Below are 18,426 nucleotides of genomic sequence, written 5' to 3' on the forward strand. Positions count from 1 at the left end.
AAATAATACAATAGCTGAGATATTGTGCTGTGATGTAGCTGACAACACTTGAGGTTCACCAGCCAATACTGCAGACACATTTTGATTTGATTTGATTTGGAGTTTTTTCACTTGTTTCTAGTTACATTTTTGTGTCCTTTTGTTGCTCCGTCAAACACTCTGTGATGATCATGTTTTGTAAAAAGCACTTAGACTTGTCTGCTTACAAATGAAAAAAAAAAAAAAGCCAAACATCATGACTTTGTCTCATGAAAATATTAAATGATGTGTAAAGTTTAACTTCTGTCTTTGACCTGATGGCCCTCACCAGTAACTGGAGATGAGAGGAAATCAGCTGTGGAGCAGGAGGTGCAGGCAGGATGGGTGGAGGATCCTGGATCCTGAGTCCATGGACTGCGGGAAACCAACAGCATCTGCTCCTTTCTGTGGGCAAAATGATTGATTGGTTGACTGATTGATTGAATGATTTTGATCATTAAACAGGGATGTAACGATAATAACAGGTAACAAAATAGTACATTTGTCTCCTAGTTTTAAGGTTGATATATTTGTACTGGTTTTCTAGTTTTGTGCAGATTTATGTATTGCATCTTTGGCATTCAAGTAAAACTCATCAACACCAGTATTTTCCTGCAGTGGCTTGGCTTCATACCTTAAATCATTCAATGCTGTAATCCCCTCAGCTTCCTCTCCCTCCTCTCTGCCCTTTGTGAGAGGAAATATCATATCAAATATAGATCATAATTGCCCATGAGAAGCACTGATTAATTAATGATTCAAATATAGATTGAATAATGTTACTTACATTAATTAATAATTGATCATTCTAATTAAGATGTGAACCTTTATTATGATGATTGCAAGTGAAGAATGTAGAATAACTCTATTAATCCTCCTTCCAGACATTAATATACTGTACTTGTCTTTAAAGATGTGGAACACAGGTTTTGCAGCGAGGTCAATGGAGTAAAGTGCTGTATCCTGCAGAGGGCAGTGGTGTTGTAGGATTAACATTTACCAGTCACTACACATCAGTCTCCACAGTTGGGTGTGGAAAAGTGAAAACAAAACTCTCTCATATATAATATTGCTGTCCCCGAATAGAATTTATCTTTCGTGAATTGATTATTCCACATTTCTAAAAGGGGTTTAGCGCTCAGATTAAAGTCAAAGCCTTTCTATTTCTGGAGCTAAACTTTTCCACACTTTTCCCTACTTTCTTCATTTCACTAATTCTCTCTAATCACTCCACTTAGTGAACTATTTAGGTTACAAAGTCCATGATTGCTAAACCTTAGTTATAGCACTAGCAGAGAAAAGCTCTGATGAAGCTAAATCCTTCCAGCAATATTTGTTTTTCCAGGACTGTGAATTGGTGGTATTTTTATTTTAGAGGGATTCCCTGAAAGAGCCTCACCCTGTTGTGATGTAGTTAATTATTCAACCAATTTTTGAATTCAACCAATTTGTGAATTTTGTGGAGAAGCAAGGGGGGGGCGGGGGGGGGGGGTTAATCAATGAGCAATTTGTTTATTTGTCCTTTTAAGAACAATCAAGCCTAATTGGCAACGGGAACTCAATCTATATCGATATAGTTTACCTTGAAGAGTCGCCCAGGATGACTTACTTTCCTTGTCAGCATTACTCAATGTGTGAGAGATAAATAGGCGACTCTGAAGCCTGAAGAATGATATTTATAGACCAACATAGAAATAATATACGTCCAAAATACGCCACATAGTCACTGAGCAGATTTAAAACACAGAGTTCACATCTTCAGAGTGAAAGAAAGGGATTCTTTCACAGGATCAGCAGCAGTGGAAAACAGGCGAAAGAGAAGCCAATCTGAGCGTCTTGCCTTTTGCTTTACACTGAGGCCATTGTCAGTGGTGTCAGCACTCAGGGCAAATTGCTATCCATTGACATAATCACTGGAGAACATTGGGGATGTAAAATGAAGCCACTGAGCAAAGGCCTGTTATGTCTTGCAGAACTCTCCAGATATCACTTTCATGAGGTTTGGTCGACACAGAACAAGCCAAACAAGACGTTTTATAGTTTCTGGGAGTACATGTGGCTAGAAAACCCCTCTGATCTCCTAAGAATGCATGGAATGAAGTACCACCCTCTAATGTCACAAACACGGACAGGCAGTGTTATGGGAGGCACTGAGTATGCTTGGTGTTTTGTGTCAGAAGCAGACAACTATAAATACAGAACTCACAGCACTTACAGGTAGCCTGCTGCCGACATCTCCCCAAAGACGCCGGTGCACAATGAACAATGAGAGAAAGAGTCGGGAGGTGACATGTAGCTGATTGTATCTTTTTGGCCTGTACACCTTTCTCAAGACATACAAGATACAGCCTCAAAAGCACAACTGAAATGTTCTCCTGATGCTGAGGGAATATCTGTCTATTTAGTTCCTGGAACTCTGAGAACTAACTACACAGCAGAGGAATTAGAGCCTATATGAGCCTATATGTTCCTCCACCCAGGGGGTCGGGTGGAGGAACTGGAAAAGATGAAGACAGGGCACTGATAACTGATAATTGATTACCTCTGTACCAAAACTCAAATCTTGTACATGCTGTAAAATAAAGGAATCAATACTAAGGCTGCAGGAAATTATTGGCACAGCACCAATACATACTCAGTCGTCTAGACCATCTGAAAAACTCTTTTCACCACACATCACAGGTAATAAATGATTTTTCAACGCTATTGTTCAAAACTGAGTCAACAAGCCAATATCTGGCAATAGAAATATTATATCATGCACCTATATTGTGTAGCATGACAACCTGTTATGAGTTTTTTGTATAATTACACTTTGTTTACATGCACTTCTAGTTCATTTGAAATAAGTTTGCAATTTGTTTCTTGGTTTGACCAGTGTTTCAGTCTGCTGGTGGGCGGAGCCTCATCAACCTCCTCATTAGTTGGTGTTGCCTATAGCTGATCTTAGCTTTTAAAAAGCCTCAGTTTGCTGGAGCACATGGTCAGTTGTTCTGTGTTTGAGGGGGAGATGCCATCAGATTCACCCGCTGTCTTGTGTTGTGTTGTGTGTGTGGGCAACTTGTCTCTTTGTGTTTGCTCCCCTTTTTGATTTCTGTTCTAAACTTTATTTGGCCTAAGTTTTAAGGCAGTTTGACAGTATGACATTCAGGTTTCAGCTGGCAGTAGCGAAGCAAATATTTTGGAGATTGTGGAAGCAGAGCTGGTAGAAAAACAATTTCTCTCAGAAAGAAGAGGCAGAGGAGGAAGATCTTATGGAAAGAGAAACAAATGTGTCACCAGTTGGAGGGATCCTCCCCAGACAAATCCTCCTCTCACTGCAGGTTCCCCTGCTATGACAGATGCCCCAGTTACACCCTTGCAAATACAACTGTGTGAATTAGACCGAAAACAGAAAATAAGAGATTAAAGTTATGACTTGAGTTCAGAGAACTTGAATTAAAAGAAAAAAGGAAAAAGGAGCAAGCAATTAAACTTAAAAGAGTTGCAATTGGAAAGCTTTTCAGCCCACACCCAGGGAAGATCAAAAAGTTTGATTTGGGTCGGAACCACTGTTGGGAAAGTTACTTTGTTACTTTACTTCATTACTTTTGGTGTCTTCCTTGTCTTCTGGTGATTTCCTCACTCTCCTCACTCAAACTGCAAGTTTCACATGTCAAGTTTGTCACAGAACAGGCATGCGTGTTTGAGCGCTGGTGTACTTCACAAGGGATTAAGGACTTTGAAGGGTTGAAAACGCTCATACTGCTTGAGCAGTTCAAACACTGTGTTCATGAGAGGGTTGCTGCAAACTTAAATGAGCATAAAGACTAACCTTGAGAAAGCTGCAGTACTTGCAGATCAATCTGACTCACAAAATCACCTTTACAACAAAGTCAGCAGTCACAAATCTTGGTGCTAAAAGCGGTTCAGAAAAGTCTCCGTCGAAGTCCTTGTCAGCACCAAGAGAGGAAAGGGCAGACGACTGGTCCCACAAATCAAATAGTGTCATTAGTGGCATCAGAAGGGCTGTGTGATTAATGTACGCCCTGCTCTAGGGAAGAAAATAAGAAATTTAAGAGTGTTGCTCTTCTGAGTTCTCTCCCTTAGTGCTCTAGTCAGAACTTGCGACTATGAAACTACGTGCCAGATTTGTTTAAACCCTTTGTTTCAGATGGGTTTATGTCTGCAGGGTGATATTGCTGTTAAGCAGAGCATCTCAGAGAATCTCAGTGTTTTTCCTAAAACTGACAATATGAGAAGTAGTAACAGTGTGTTCCAAGTCCCTTTGTTTAATGTGGTGCTCGAATCTGATTTGTTTCTGATCCTGTTGAAGTTGCACATGAGGCCTGGTTTGAGGATAGTATCTTATAACGAGCTATAATTTATTTGACAGTCTAAATTCTGTGTCTTGCCTCCAGATGGAAAATGGGTGTTAGAGAACAAATGTCTACATAACAAATGAAAGCAAGCAAACGTTTTACAGCTTCAAAATGCATATAAAACTCCTTCTGGTGCCACATACTGTCAGTCCTAGTTCCTAAAAGCTCAGACAAAAAATGTCAAGTTGAAAACAGGTTGCAAAAAATCCAATGAATTAGTCATTGTCGGTATATTTACACAGATTTTTTAAAGGTAAGGGATAAGGATAGGACTTGATGGAAAATAATATCTTGCAACTTTCAGATCCCATCAAACTCAAAGTCAGTGTCAGTGTTTACGAGCAGCACAAACATACAAAAGCATACAGCTTCAAAATACATTTGACTCACATTTAGCTGACACATGTTGTGCGGCATGTTAAGCTGTCATATCCAGTTAGCACTTGTATCAGGAGCTCAGTTTCTCACTTTTAAATCCTGGACTTGGTACTTTAAGCAGCAGCCTCCCTACAGCACGCAGTAAGATTGAAGAGCGATCTGAAACATCGGCTGTAAATCCTGGAGTGCTAAATCCTGGAAACAGTTGAACCATATGTTGAGGATCAACTGAGGAGTCTCATTTCAAAACAATATATAGGCCTACACTGCTGGAACAAACTCCTGTGCCTACTCTTATAAAATGATTGCTGGCAGGAAAGTGAAGCATATTATGGGTTACTATTAAAGTTATGAGTCATGTAAAGACCTTTGCTACAAAATGGGTTTGTGACAAAGTGCTTAACAGAGCTACAAAGGGCACAAACAGACAAAAACAAGAGACAGCAACTCTGCAAATTTTGTGTAACTTGTCAAAAACTTGATCACCAAAAAGAAATAGCAGTTTATCAGAGTGTGTGAGCAGCTCTGCATCATAGTAACATGTTCCCACTGCATGGGGAGTGGGGCAGGATCGACATTACAGTATACTCATCAGTGATTCTGCCTAGTCAGCACTATGGGCAGCTGTCATGATTAATGCTGTCAGACATGAGGACATGAGTGCTGAGTGCTGAATTTAAATTTGACACACACACACACACACACACACACACACACACACACACACACTAACAGAAATTGCACTGCGCTATTCAGGACAGATTTTAAGCATCTGGTGTGAGCATTGCCACACTAAGTGCAGCAGATTGAACACACTGATTCAAACACAGTGTTGAGAGGAACTATACATCACTTGTCGCCATGGAAAAGCATCTGAAGATGGTTTCAGATAACCTTTAGAAGTCATTTTAGTGGAGGCATGACACACACACACACACACACACACACACAACCTTAGAATCTTTGTCAGGCAAAACTATGTCAATACTATGTCAAATAAAACATAAAACTGTTCTGATAAGGTAAATAAAAATGTCAGACTCACCAGTGTATACGACATATTCGTTGATGTTGTGTGTAACCCAGTCTCTTTGTGAACTGAAGTTCATCTCTGAACAGAAGGCTTGTTTGCTGTTGCCATGGGGTACCAACCGAGGAAAGCAACAGGAGATGCAATACTATGTCTCAGGATCGGAAACATATAAATGTTATTTGAATTACGCTGTTCCCATTTCTGTCATAAGGTAATAAAATTATCTCTCTTTTAACCTTGTTAACTGTTTCATGATTTAAATATTTGCAATACCTTTCCAAGAGTGTTTTACTCATAACTGTGGCTATGTCTAAAATTAAAGTATACTCAAATATGTTGTTGAAGAGTTTGACTTGAAGATGGAAAAGATATCTATATTTGGACTTTTCTTAATCCATAAGTCAAATATAATGAAGCCTGTTACAGCCTCAAAAAACATGTAAACTCATACTTTCACATACCCTCAGTTCCTGTATCAAAAATTCAGACAATATATTTCATAGAGAAAAAATGTACCCAATCCAATAAATCACTATGTAAACAAGGCCAGTGGTGGAGTGGCGGCCTTTCAACAGGGGGCGCATAATTCTAACATACTGGGGCTTTAAACTTATGTGGTTTTCCTTATGCGTTCTCTCTCACTACAGTATGAGATATATATTGTTTTTTGTTTCATTTTGTTTTTTTACTGAATAAACTTTACTTGTGTGGCAGGTATCAAAGCAACGTTCTTCACAGTCAAAAACTATAATAAATAAAACCTGATGACACTTACAATAAATATTACAGCAATGTATTGAAAACATGGCTACATCCCTTACAAAACAATTATAGTAATCCTAAAATACATTTTAGGATACTATACTATACTATAAATGGGCCTATCCCAACAAAATTTAAAAAAATATCATGCAGCTATAGGTCAAAAATTATACCACAAAAAATCATATAATGAAAAACACAATCTGTCAATATTCTATCAATATTCCTATAGGAATATTATAGCAATATTATGGCGACACTACAGGACTTCTGTAAACTCACTGTTACAGACACACTTTAATTTCCCATAAGAATATCAGAGAGATGGATCCCAGATTACATGTAAAACCTTGAAGAAACTACAGCTATAAACAACACCGATGATATTTGTCCCTCAAATCAATACACTCGTGTGTTAATGTGACTGCATCAGAACTGAGTAGATCTCGGGGTCCATTTGCGTCGCCAGTGCATTGCAGCTTTAACCGGTCCATAATGCCTTGCGGTGTCCCAGTTCTGTTCCAGTGTAATTTACAAGCTTCTCTGATGGGGAGCGAGCAGCGGGGAGGGCAGGCGGAGCAGCAGATGTGAATTGCCCCATGTCGGATGTCCGATGACTGGACGGACGCATGTTTACAGCGGGCGTGGATGTGCGCACACCGAAAACTCCCCATCCCAGCAGCTGATTTCAGGCGCGGATCCGCACGGAATAAACAGGATTACCCGCCGATGGCCCGCCTGACATGCAGCGGGAAGTACCGGATTTTTATTCTAGAGAGAATTACTGAGACTACAGCAGAATAGGAGAGTTTCAAATGCTCTGACACCCAGTCATCTGCGGCTGAGTAGAGGTAGGATATTGGGTTTTTACATGGGGGGGCTGAATGCAGCGGGTCTGTCACTGTGGATCTGACTGCTGTGTGGCTCACCAACTTAAATGCGTCAGTCAAGCCAACATTTTAAAGCTGTGGCCATTCAAGCAAGGTTGTATTAAAATGTCCTCGAAATGCCACAACATCACATATTGATTTCATAGTGGACTATTTTTAGTTCAACGTGAAATATCTCAACAACACACACAGAGGCTGATCAGTAGTTGCATAACTTTATTTTTGCAGCAGGTTTACACTGTTGCCCGTTTGTCTCCTCCTCAGCCTCCTGTAGCTTGGCCCTTTAAACACAAATATCCCAGTGATGGTGAACAAAACATTGATCTACTTTTGGTTTATATTTTGCACACAAATGCCCACATCTTCATATGGGTGTGATGGTAGAGTTCCTGTCAAATGTTCATAGTGTGAAGTCTCTGGAAAAGGCAGCATACCTGATCCATGACCTGGCAGGATGTGACTGGACTGGTCACTGTTTGAGTGGATTTGCCGAGTCTGCCAATGATGAATCACTTAATAGAGTCAGGCTATAAGCGCTCACTCAGCAGTGGTTTTAATCATCAGTCATACAGCTAGAGTCAAAAGTAAAGACCTTTTTTTTTTAAGTACAGTAAGGACAAAAACTGATTCACAGGCGTTCTATGTCACAGCCAAGGACACTCTGCTACACATACATGGAAAAGACTGAAGAATGATTCCTAAATTCACTTAATTTCATTTGATATCAGTGTCCTGCACTGTAGGCTCCCAGTCCACACTTACAAGACACATCCAGGCAAATGTTTGTGTAACAAATATTCACAAACAAACAAATACCACACAAAGGAAACTGTTGTTTTCCCCAGGCTTTACAGATAAAGTTTGCCACCTTTTCTGAAACACATCAAGTCTTTCATAATCATCCAACCAAACAACAAATAACAACATTTTGAACAACAAATAAGCAGAAATTGAAGTCATTTTGCTGTAATACATTTCTCCACTCATGCAAAAGACAACAGAATGTAGAATTAATTTCATTTTCAGTTTCTCTGAGATTTACCACTGATCCGTTCTGTTTCTCATTGTAATGTCGCTGACCTAAATATTGCACAAAAGAGATCTTTGGCTTCTAGACAAGTTCTGCAGGACTTATGGCTCTGAAATATAAAAATGACTTGTTCTTAGTTCAGTTTTTCTACCACAGGTCAACATACCATTTTTCTTTACGAATGGAAGGGAGTAATTGGTTTTTAACATCCTGTATATCACACCATAATCCATTTCATAGTCTATATTGTCTATCATTTATAGCTGTTTGAAGAATGTAATTTTGTCCATTCAAAGGTTTTTTTTTTGGACATTATTTTCTTCTGAGAAACTTTGCACTTTAGAGATTTTCATTACAGAAAACATGGCCCATTTGGACAGTTTGACTTACATTAGGTCCATCGGTAAACTTTGTATAATATTTCAAGTGCAGTGTCTTCCCTAAACCCTCCCGTCCCTCCCGTCCATCTGGCTCTAAATCTAGTCGACACACCGAGGCCCCATTTACACACTCTGCTCAAATCAAAAATAAATGTATTCAGTTCATATTGATGCAGATTTTTTCTTTTCACACTGTCTTAAGAGAGATATTTGATTTCACATGGTTATACAGTACTTTGAAGAGCAGAGCTATGCATGATGGTGAAAAATTCAGATTTGATCAGCCAGTGTAAATCTACACTCCCAGCTCAAATCTGATTTATTGATCTACAACATGTTGATTCAGATCTCGTCTCTTCACTGCTGTCTAAACAGGAAACATCTGATTCCTTGTGGTCAGTCCATATTTTGACTGCAATTTAAAGATCAGATCTGTGCCACTTGAGTGAAAAATTCTGATTTGATGTGGCAGTGTAAATCCAGTCCTGCTGATCTTTCAGAAGCCCCCCCCTCCCCTCCCCTCCCCCTCCCCCCTTGTGGTCAGCTAAGCCCTTAGCCTTACAGGGTTAAAGGCTTATTATCTCCACCAAGCTGATTAGTTTCAACTTTTGAAACTGCAAGGTTCCACATCGGGTGTGATTGAATGGAAGGTAATTTGGTTGGCCAACCTCAATATGGAGACCCTAGCGTACTAGCACCAATGGAAAATATAACACAAAGTTGAATTTTTGATGTGAATACACTGTTTTCTTTGTGCCTTCAGCTGTTAAACAAAATGTTTTTCCACATACGGCAGCGGAATTGATGACAAGCTGCCATTTGTTAAGCTCATCAAGCTGTGGCTATTGACTGCTGTATGGCAGCAACACTCACTCCCATGCTAATGATGTTTTCAGTCCTGGTACTGTAAGGCACTTTGGATAAAAGACCTTGTGTCTCAAAATTGCAGACTTTTCAGGAACTATAAGAAAAACAGTCTTGTGTTTTTAGCTCGATGACCAGGCATTTTGGAGTTTATCTTATTGGTTTATTTTTTAATTATTAACAATTTGAATTATGAGGTTTTTACCCGACAGCAACGATGTTGCACTCGTGTAAAAAAATGCACTGTTGTTTTAGCAATGAGCTGTTTGTTCTCAGGAAAACGTCAAATGGTTTCTTACTTGGTTCCCTCTGACTGTGGATGACAATACCTGAATGGAAAGCCGTTCTGTCCAGTTACTCCCTGAAGCTTTTCATTCAGCTTATTCCAGCTTTTGCTAAGCTTGCAGCCACCTCACTCTCCTCAGCTGTCAAAATTGATGTGGAAGTAATCTCTGAAAGACGTCTCTATTGAGAAGCACAGACGGCATCTAGCAGAACACTTGTTTAACACAGAAACATTGCTGCAGAAGTAGGAAATTGAGTGTAAGACAGGAGGTTGAAAGGTGTAGTTTTGATACAATTTCATGCATTGATTACCTGACCCAGCAACTAAAATGCAACAGAGCGAAGCAACTGAATGTTCAAAAAAAATTGCAGACCAGTGGAGAGAGGCCAACATGTTGCCTACATGCCTTTCCAACATGGCACTGATCTTGTCTTAGTGGCTGTATGACGTAACAGTGCTTAAAATTTCATGTTTAACATTCTGATAAGATTTGAAGACAAGGAGTCATGGCAGAATCTGTGAAGGAGACAAAGCACAGCACAAAGCAGCCAGAGCGTGTGTAATATTCTGTTTAAGCCTCTATTTTACAGTTTGACAGTTTTAAAAGAATATCAAATTCTGCCCAGTCGGTGTCATTGCCAATTTTGTTCCATTGTTCAGAAAAGGAATAATATGGCACACAGAATATCTTTTTAAGAGATTGTAGGGTTGACCGACTGCATTGCTGTAGTTGCAGTATTAGTAACTCCCTCCAACAGCAAGGTTAAAGTCAATTCCTCATGTTTCCATTTCTTCATATTTGAAACACCTGCTCACCCCAGCATCTCCAGTGGCTGTTTCAAAGGCCAGTTTGTTCCTCTGGCTTGGCTTCCGTGAAAGAAAGAATGGCTGCTGAAGACTGTAGACGGCTGCTGGAGAAACCCTACACTTCCATATGGATCTAAGACATTTTTAGTGCCGTTATGTATAGTGCTGTTCATTCACTATGTTCAGAAGTAATGGGGAAGTTCCCTCTGTATTAGTATTCTTCTCCCTAACTCCTTAGAGGAATCGTGCTGACTCCTGCCTTGGCCTTATTTGATTCAAAGTGCTGGAAAAGGAAAGACGACTGATTTAATTCTCAAGCTGGCTTTTACTGAAACATATCCAGTGGATAATATTGACAACATGGAAAAGGAGATGTGTAGTTATTTCAGTAACATAGAGAACAGTTTTATATGAGTTGTGTTGTTTATAATAAATGAGGCGTGTGTACAGACTCTTGTACAGCCTTTCTCAAATGATGAAACTGAAAAATGATTGTCTTTGTGTCCTTGGGTCTGGCAAGCATTAATAGTTTATATTGATTTTCCATATTGTATACAGAGTGGAGTACGTGGTGTATACAATTATGTCTTTTATATGAGCTGTGTAGCTTTTTGTACTATGCCATGGCCGGAGTCCAAGAAGAATTTGTCCTTTGGGAGGTGATAGACAGTAAAAAACGATGACACACAGGGACGGATTCAGGTGAAACTAAGTGTAAACCAAACCAACATGAGGACCATTTAGCAATACTCCACCGACCTTCGTCTGTGCCTGATCCCCAGTTTGAGAAACGCTGCAGTAGTAAACACCTCCACGTTCCCTTGTTGACCACGTTAGTCCCAGGAAGAAACAAAGAGGAAGTGACAGGGAAGCACGGGTTGCTTCTTAATTGTCGGCGATTGTTTGGTGTCCTTTCCCAGACCGTGCCCTCCAATCAATCCAGTCATCTGTGTAAGGCTCGGACAAAGCCGGAGCCGTGTCGCCATGGTGAGGGATTGTTTGCATCCAGTCATGCCGCTAGCCATGTGGGCGTCCCAGCACCCCCACCCACCCCCTGCACCCTCCAGCACGCTCTTTTGTCTGTGCACCTCTTGTTAGAGAGCAACCCTCCCCTTCTGTTGCCTCCTTGTGCCTTTTTAAAGTGACTACCGATTGCATCATCAGCTGTCGAGCGGCTTACTGCTGCTGTCAGATGAAAACCACATATCTTCAACTATGTCGAGTTTTCAGAAGTAATGTTGTTTTCAGACTGACATGAATGCATTTTTGAAAGGATACAATGGGTTTTGAACATTTTTCATGGGGCCCATGGTCCTGGAATGTAGTCTGTGTGTAACTGACCATGCACAACAAGCATATTGGAAAACACTTTTGTGTTGAAAATTGGGAGTTTTTCATTTAACAGCTTAATTATTCTGTTTTTTATTGGTTTTGTTAGCAGGCTGCATGTGAGACAAGCGAGGGTGAGGCAGTTCAAACCTAATCAATGGCTTTGTTAAAGTTTAATTTAGAGATGGGCTGAAAGAGCAATGGGCTGAGGCAGGCTGGGAAATGAACTCTTTAGTAGGCATTTTTCAGCATTTAGTGGCCAATTTTGTCAAAACCTCTCATTTCTCATCTCATTAATGTGAGAATTATGACGCCTGGTTTGCGTGAAATTAGATGCGCTTCTTTTGCATTTTCTATCTTGACACACTTTGCACCTGTAATCCTAATTTCAGGGATATTTAAGGAGCCTTCAGGGACATTTTTGTGGTGATCCCCCATATTAATTGCCCATCCTGGGCTGAGGAAATATAAATAAGAAATACTGACTTGCCAAACTATGTCCCCTCCCTAACTCTGCCTCCTTGTGGCATGCTGAGAATGAAACTTTAGGGGAGCTAGACTGAAGTCAAATCTAAGTTTAGCTCAACGGTTTATAGCCCAGACAAGCGTAACAGTCTTCATCCTTGAGACCCAGCGGCTGCCATCAGATAACAGAGAGAGACATCCTGGCTCCCCACCAGAGTCACTCCCCATCTCCCCATCTTTTCACCAAGTACCTCACATCTCCCCCTCCATGCTGAATCTCCTCTCCTCACCCTAATTGTTCTAAAAAAAAAATCCACTTGCTTCTCTCTTGACTTTTGGTTCCTTTTTATATTTGGTGATTCAGGAATTTGATCTTATTCTGTTGTTGCACTCTGCAAGTCACTCTCCGTAAGAGTGTGGGCTAAATGCATAAAATGTAAATTTAATGTAAAATGAGATGCATACTTTGAGTGGGATCCTGGTGGCTCAGTGTCCTGGCTCATGTATGTACTGATTAGATGGAGTCATGACAGAATCAAGAGTCAGAGACAAATCACATGCCTACAGACTTTCTTGCCACTCTCCACAGATACTGTAAACATAAAAAGTCATTTGTAATAAAATCACATCTACCATTTCCACTGTAAATGTGACGAAGGGTGTTGTTCCTAAAATCACGGGGCAATAAAAAGGCTAAATCAACTGTCCTGGATTCTTTATTAATGGTTTACTCTTTGGAGGACTCGGCATCCAGTTGGAATGTAGAGAACTGAGTTGGGCTGTTTATTAAACTATGACTAATGGGAAAGGAAATTCCAACACAGTCTTTCCCACAGGTTCTGAGTTTATTTATTGTGCTGTTGTAGCTCAGTGAGTAGAGCATGATACTAAAGGTGGGGGTACAACAAAGTCAAAGTTTCACAAAAAAACAAAAAAAGAAACAGTTAAACACACCGGCGCATACACATTTGTGTTTTCTCCGTTTATTTACACTCCACGCAAGTGGGGGTGCATTAAGATTAAAGAGGTAACTGTAACCTAGGGAAATTGGAAATAATGGTGACAAAAACTCAAAACAACAATGGCTGTGGTGAAAGAGTGACCAAGGCAGCTGAGGGAATATATATAAGGATTTAGAAGCTGTTTGATCGGTCATAAAGGTGCAGATTTCCTCTAACAGGCTCAGCAAGCCGAGTGGCTAAACGATTAATTGTGAAAGATTTGAACACAAGATGTTAGCATGGAGATGTAAACAAAGGCAATGAACTGGAAAAAGAAATGGAGGCACTTTTCCACAAGGCAACACAACCAGTCAGGATATAGATCAATTGCAGACAGCCACGCACTGGGGGTTGGTGGGCAATGAATTCAGATAGTTGGACCAGCAGACCTGTGAAGCCAATGACGCATTTCCTTTTCTCTGTAAATGTGACCTGTTGAACCTGATGAAATTGGTTTCCACGGCGGCCTCGGCGCTCCCAGGGTCAGGGGTTCCACACCCTGTGTAGCTCAATAGGAACATGGTGGCACTAACCCCACCAGGATTAGGGTTTTGATTCCCACTGGAGCCTCCCATGGAAGGCGTCTGGACTGTTCAGGCGGGCCTCGGGGTGGTATCAACGTCAAGGATCAGAGCCGAGCTTATAGGCCTCTCAGGGAAAAGGATAGCCCCCCGCTCGGTAGGATTGCGGAAAGTCTGAACATCTGCTCCTGCTCGGCTACCTGAAATGAACGCTCCCACGGCACTGTAAGGTGCTTTGGATAAAACCAAACACCAACCGGCATATGTTGTGATGTTTGTGTCGGAGGGCCAGAGGGAGCAGGGGATGCTGTGTCGAGGAATGAGATGGACTGTGCGTACAACACAACAACAGCTGTTAATTCTGAGTTTGTGTGTTGATATTGTGGTGGGCCGCCGCAAATAAATCTGCAGGCCAGGTGACAGGTGGAGGGCGTTTCCAAGGACTGGAATCATCTTTCCAAGACTGTTATCTTGGTGGAAAAGATGAGATAGAGTCCTGGAAACGCCTTCCAACCATCACTGATCCACCTGCCAGAATGTCGTCTCTTGATAAACGTGGACAGCTTATTATCACAGCTGGTGGACTGTTATTATAAAAAAGATAGTTTTGCTCCTCAGTCCTGATTGGCTTTGTGATGTTGGAAACAGTTGTAAAATATCCAATAAAAGCACACTTCTGACTGCTTAACAGTTAAGCTAACGATTAATACACCAACCGAAAAATCACCATTCATATTGGTACGTGAATTATTTTGCTTGGCGGAAGAATACGATTATCATTGAACTATTATTGATTATAGATTTATTATTATAGATTTATTTAACATTTTTATTTCGTTTTTATAAAGGCAATTTATCATGCCCAGTGGCTTCTCATGGCGTACTGCTTAATTCCTCTCATCAGATACAGACATTATGTTCTTTCATTCGGAAGTGAATTGCTGTTTCAGTATATATGTTGACGTGAATGGAGACGAACTGGATTGACCAAGAGCCTTGGTTGTTGCTGTTGCTTATTTTGCTCTCTTGTTGTATTGATAGGGTTATGATAATTGTATCATGGAGGAGTGAATGACTTCAGCATGCATTCTTGTGTATGTGTGTGCGTGAGAGAGAGAGAGAGAGGGAGAGGGAGAGAGACACAGACGGAGAGAGACAGAGGGAGAGACTTACAAGCTAGTGTCAACTGGCACTTGCACTGAATGAAACCACTGTGCGATTTAGATATTGCATGTCATTGAACAAGGATTTCATTACAACATATCTACCACAGGTGGCACTTGATGGCATATCCAGTATCACATCATTTATCGGTATACTGTGTCTTATGCAACCTTGTCATAGTTTTGAACCTTTGTTAAGAAGCTGAAGGCAAGAACAACTCAGCTATTACTTCTCAGTCGAGCTTTTCCAGTGGACAGCGCCCCTCAGATTAGGAATGGTTTCACTTACATTTAACTCATGACAGATGTTTCTTGCAGCAAGCATGACATGTTTGCTGCCCCGGCTTCTCTACCCGAACCACCTAACAAAAAAGTGAATAAACAACGATATATTATCTGACTTTTCCTGTTGGTCCCGCTGCCACAGGTGTCACCCATACCAGAAATGTTGGCCCTCTCTCCACTGGAAGGTGCTTTGGATAAATGTGTCCACCTGTATCCAGTCAAATGAAAATCTATCACCCTCTGCTCTCCTTTTCATCTACCCACACCTCTACTGCCTACTTCCCTGTTTCCTCCATCTTTATCCCTCTCTTCCTCCACTGTTTATCCCTTCTCATCGACCTGCACCTCTCTCCACCTTCCCACTGAGCTGTATTCAGGGAAATAGTCCAATTTACTGGGCTTTAACAGGCGTCTGGGTTCAGAGGCATCCTGCAGTAACTGTCTGCAGTTACAAATCATCCCGCTCCACCGCCAAATGCAGGCCTTGCCCTTCCCAAATGCCTTCAGTGAAGAAGAGTGTGCGGTGTAATGTGGTCTCCAGTAGGAAAAGGCCTCCAGGGGGACCGGTGGTTATATTGCAGGAGGAATGGGAGTTCTGTTCCAGCTGTGATGAAGATGGAAAGGGTCTAAATTGTTCAGGGAGGCCTCGGGCGATATCAGAGTCAAGGATCAGAGCTGAGCTGATGGCCCAGTCAGGAAAAAGGATAGCCGGCTGCCCAGTAGGGTTGCAGATTAGGCGTCTGCTCCTGCACCGCTGCGATCTGCACTGTTGCGTCGGCCCGCTGTCACGGCCTTGCCAGGTTCGTAATGACTGCCTCGCTGCTGAGGTGCTTGTGTCAGCAGTTTGAAATGGCTCTCATTCTGTGTGCGGGCGGCCGCCAACCGCTGTAAGCTTTCCTGTGCTGGCACCGCTGAATGAAAAAGATATTGGATGTGGCCTGTTAGACGGTCAGAATCACTGCACCAAACCTTTTATTGCACTTGCAGTTGTTCGCTTACAGTAAGCTGAGGTCACTCTGTACAACCAGGTGGCGTTTGTTTGGTTGTTAATCATAATTTTAGCTGTTTCTATTGATATTGTAATATGTCTCACTAAGTCTTGGTCTGTTCCCTTGCTCCCGCGCCATGAGTCTGTTTCACTGTAGAAGTTGTTGATATGTCTCTGCACCAGTATCTGCAAGATACATTCCTCTACATTTCTTGTACTTGGCAAATAAAGTGATTCTAATATTAAAGGAAAAATCCACTCTCTAACATGTTGACACTGTTTAGAGCTATTGCGATGGACCTTGCATTTCCAGGCCCATTTTGTTGCTTTGGTGGTGTATAACCACCAAAAGACCACCATGTTTAACTTGCAGCTGAATGCGAGTTCACGCCTATTCTCAAGGCATTCTGGGAAATGTAGGAAATCACTAACTGCAATAGAAGTAGGGTGAGGAAAAGTGGGTATAACAAAAAGGTAAATTACACTTCATCACAAAATAACTCCTGGAATGCATTGAGCAACACAGATTGATGATATACAGCATAACAGTGTAAGAGTATCTGAGGGTTGAATTTTCATCGATTTTGTTGTCATGCTATTGTCTGCCCCCAAAGGCAAAATGTAATCAATTTAACAAATTAATTCAGTTTTAAAGCTAAAGGGCAAAATATTCTTTCAAGTAAATAACAATTCTGGTGATCTAGGAGTTTCAGTGACTGGAGGTTTAAGGGTCCATGATATGTAAACTCAAAAATGAATAATTATGATTTTTTCCCATTTGGTTGATGAATATTTAGGATCAGCATGTCATAGCAAATGAGCTGGGTGCATCCCAACTCAACTAGAAGACCCCCAGCCAGTCATGAATATTTATAAAATACCAGTAGTCCAAGGAGACTCATTTTAATATCATACAGACCTAGCGGACTTGCTCGCATCCCCACTTACCATCTACAAATCAGAAATCTTGCCCCTCATCATCTTGGGTTAGAAGGAGGGGGAGAGGTAGGGAAAAATTGGGTGTGTTCGTGGTTGTTCGTCGTTTTTTTGTGTATTTTTGAATTTGAACTGAATACTTGCATTGTTTTAAAAAGTTAGCACTGGCAGCTTTAATAGTTCTTGTCTGTGATATTCTTTATACGGAAGAGGATTAGGGCCACATATGAAAAATGTATTTGAGTTCTGACATTAATCTCAGAATTCCGAGTTTAAAGTTAGAATTCTGAGAAAAGTCAGAATTCCGAGTTTAAAGTTAGAATTCTGAGAAAAGTCAGAATTCCGAGTTTAAAGTTAGAATTCTGAGAATAAAGTCAGAACTCAGAATTCTGACTTTAAAGGAATAGTTCACCCAAAAATGTTAATTATTATAACTTTATCTACTCATTCTCATGCCAGTACAAACTGGGTGAGTGTTTTTTCTTCATACAACTTACCTGGAGTTCTCCAGGCTCGCTGCTGGAGGAGCTTCTTCCAGTGAATGGGAAGTGAATGGGGAGCTGGAAGTTCTGCTTCAAAAAGGGCAATAAATGTCCATAAAATTACTCCATAAAGCTTGTGTAGTATAATCAAAGTCTTCTGATGCCTGACGATCGCTCTATGAGTCGAAAAAAAACGTAATTTGATCCATTATTTCATGAAAATCCGAGTCGATCGCCATTGCATGTACTTCCGCATTACCAAACCTCATGAGATGGAGGTCGCGCAATCGCACACACAAACCTCATTCAAGTATAACTGAATATTTTTAATCCTGCACATTTCTTACTGGCAGCAGGCCTGTAACTTTCGTTTCTTCCTTTTTTCCTAAAGGATGACTGACAGAATATTGTTAGCACCCCCTTGTGGTGTGGAGGCATGAGGGCTGG

This window comes from Centroberyx affinis, unplaced genomic scaffold (assembly GCF_046629955.1).
Source record: "Centroberyx affinis isolate AG114_WGS23_722 - 3 ecotype Tasmania unplaced genomic scaffold, CSIRO-AGI_Caff_v1 ptg001393l_1, whole genome shotgun sequence".
Classification (NCBI taxonomy): Eukaryota; Metazoa; Chordata; class Actinopteri; order Beryciformes; family Berycidae; genus Centroberyx; species Centroberyx affinis.